This window comes from Pteropus vampyrus, unplaced genomic scaffold (assembly GCF_000151845.1).
Source record: "Pteropus vampyrus isolate Shadow unplaced genomic scaffold, Pvam_2.0 Scaffold6027, whole genome shotgun sequence".
NCBI lineage: Eukaryota > Metazoa > Chordata > Mammalia > Chiroptera > Pteropodidae > Pteropus > Pteropus vampyrus.
Window position 1 is genome coordinate 2,108 of NW_011894808.1, and position 3,010 is coordinate 5,117.

The following is a 3,010-nucleotide window of genomic DNA, read 5'->3' on the forward strand; positions in this document are numbered from 1 at the left end:
TGGGCTGGGGGTTTCACATGCACAGCTGAAAGCCAGGGGTTTGCGCGCAGCGGGATAGCCGGTGCAGGAGCTCGGCCCGGGGCCCCCCGAGGTCCTGTTTCTGTCAGGGAGGTGAGTTTCGGGCCCACCTCAAGCCCAAGGAGTCCAGAAACCCAGCGATACTGCACAGAGATGTTTGCGTTTGAGGAGAAGCCGCATAGCCCTTCCTCAGATTCTCCTTATTGTCCGTGTTCCAAAGAGACCCTTAAAGGTTAAGGGTCACCCGCACACCTCTTCGCAGTTGCGGGGGCCCAGGGGAGGATAGGCTGAGAGAGCCCCCAACCCCTCGCCCTGCCTCTTCCAGGAAGCCGAGTCCCCCCCTGCGCCGGTCAGTGGCTTACTCACGAGGGCGTTTCCTGTCACACAGGTGATCTCATTGCATTCTGGTGACAGCCCTGCTAGCTGGGGAGGGGAGGCCCCGTTGTTGCAATGGAAAGACAAGGCGGAGGCGTCACAGTCAGCCAAGTAATCACAGCCCGGTCGGAGCCCCGCCCCCGCAGCGCTCCCTGGCTCGGGCCTCTGTCCGCAGTGCTGAAGGAGGGTGTCGGGTGTGCTTCCTCCCTCCTTGGGACCGGGGGCCCGGGTGAGGTCCTCATTCGTAAACGCTCAGCGCCAGGCCTGTCCGCGTGTGCATGTGCACGGGAGCCAGACGCATTCGTTTCCTGTGGCTGCTGCAATGAAGCACCACCAACGTGGTGGCTTAGAGCCACGGCAATGTATTCTCTCCAGGCCAGAAGTTTGAAATCAAGGTGTCAGTCGTGTTGGTTTCTTCCAGAAGCTCTGGGGAAGATCCGTTTCATGCCCCCTTCCCAGTTCCTGGTGGCTGCCGGCAACTCTTGAGGGTGCCGAGCGTGCACGATGGTCTTGAGCACAAGATGAGACGAAGGCGGGGGGGGGGGCAAGCGGGGACAGGGGGGCTGCAGTTTTGCACAGAATGGTCTTGGACAGTGCCGCCGGGCAGGTGGCGACTCAATGAGCCCCAGAAGGTGCTCTGCTGAGGCCGGTGCTCCCGGCACAGCTTAATGACTCGAGGTCTCGGTCACTTGGTGGGTGTCGCCGAGTTGTTGTCTGGCACCCTCACGCACACCTGGTTCCGGTGCCGTCTGGGCTCACTGACGTCCCCCTCCTTTTCTGTTCTCTCGTTAGCTCCGCCTCAACAGCATCAAGAAGCTGTCCACCATCGCCTTGGCCCTCGGGGTGGAGAGGACCCGCAGCGAGCTTCTGCCTTTCTTGACAGGTAAGCCCAGGTGCATGTGGCCGTCAGGGTGGTTTCTGCCGGCGGGGGACCTCGTGGGGGATCTACGTGGTTGGTTCGTCACTGTCCCCTGTGCTGGGCACTGAGGTGGTGCCACGGGTTCAGAGGAGGGGACGTCCAGCCCCGCTCTGAGGGAATGCTCTGGAGCGTTGGGGCAGGGACTGAGAAGGGGTCTGGCGGAGGGTAGAGCCAGTGCGAACTGCAGCTCCACCGTTAGACGCTGGTGACTTTAGGTGTCACTTCCTTCTCTGTCCGTGTTATGCATAAATGGGGGCGATCGTCCACGTGCTATGGCGTTGATGTGAACATTAAATAATAATCAGCGCCAGCGCCAGCCATGTTCTGACCCCTTCCTTTGGGGACCGAGTTCACTCACGTAGAGTCCTCGGACCGGGGCCTGTGCACAGTGCACGCAGGTCACCACCATTATCTGAGATAAGCCCCCAGCGCTTCCTACGGTAGGTAAGGCTATTGCCCCCATCTTGTGGATGGGGAAACTGAGGCACGAAGAGCAGAAGCAACCTCTTTGCCCGAGGTCATGCAGTTGGGAGGTGACCCAGAGGGCATATTTTTGTGGTCGTGCTGGCCCCAAACTCACAGCATTGGTTATTGCCTCGGGCTCCCGACCACCTTGCAGCCGTGTGACCTTGGTCGCGCCGTTTCACATCTGCCGGCCTCTGGCTGTTCTTGTGCTACATGGGCACAGTATATAACCCGAAAGGAGGGTTCGGTAAGGTCAGAGGAAGGCGCTGTGACGGGGCCCAGCACGTGGCAGGTGCCGCGCAGGCATCAGTGAGCGGCCTGCTCTGAGCTCCTGTCTGTGAAGGTGGGTGCGGGGCACTTAGCGCAGCGTGTGACGCCAGTGGCTCTCAGTCTTCTCTTCCCGTTATTCTTATCAGGACTCCGAACTTAACACTAATTAAAATGGCAGCTGAAGCCTGGGTCACACAGTGCGTCGTCACTAATGAACGCTTTCGTGTCCGGTCCTCTTACGCCCCGTTGGCCAGAGCGTGGGCTTGTGGCCATGCCACCTGCGGGGGAGCCTGGGCAGTGTCTGGCTGGATCCCCACAGGCCTGGCCTAACCCATCTTCCGTTTAGAAAAAGTGCAGCTCGCCGCCAGCGTTAATTTAATTTTACGTAAGCACGCTCTTTGAGGCTGAAGCAAATCTGACCTGGTTTTCATTGTGAAAATAAAATATCGATACTGTTCTTGGAGTCGTTTTGAACAGAACTTGTCTCTAATTCTAATGTAACAGAAGAGTACACATAGATCGGTTCATCAGATGAATCTTTGGCTAACGACTGTTCGTGAATGATGCTAACGTCACGCGTAGCAACGCTGTGGTTTCTAGGATTTGACATTTTCAGCAATCAAGAATTACTGTATTTTTTAAATGGAAATGCCACTAAAAACAATACTATAAATAGAACGATGTCATTTGTTTGCAAAGACCATCAGTGTACTAGAGCGGAGCAGAAATAATAATAAAAGCGAGATACTTCGTGGCAGGTTTGGGGGTCAGGTTAGGACTGCGCTCCGCAAGTTATCTCGGGGTAAACGCTGCGGCCGCCAGCACCGCCGGCCGGTGTCCCCGGGGCATCGGGAAGTGGGTTACACCCCGGGGATGTCAGCGCCTCCTGCTGTGGAGGGCAACAGTTCCCAGCGCCTCAGGGAAGATGGGACCGAGTTGGAGGGGAAGGGACGTCCTGGCATC

At 57.7% G+C, this 3,010-nt stretch overlaps 1 long non-coding RNA gene across 1 annotated transcript; it reads left to right on the plus strand.

Annotated features, from left to right (window-relative positions):
• The first annotated feature begins 994 nt into the window (after positions 1-994).
• On the plus strand, positions 995-2,748 carry LOC111734784. The gene is made up of 2 exons (XR_002778590.1): positions 995-1,276; positions 2,194-2,748. It is a non-coding gene; the product is annotated as an uncharacterized LOC111734784 (long non-coding RNA).
• The last annotated feature ends 262 nt before the right edge of the window (positions 2,749-3,010 follow it).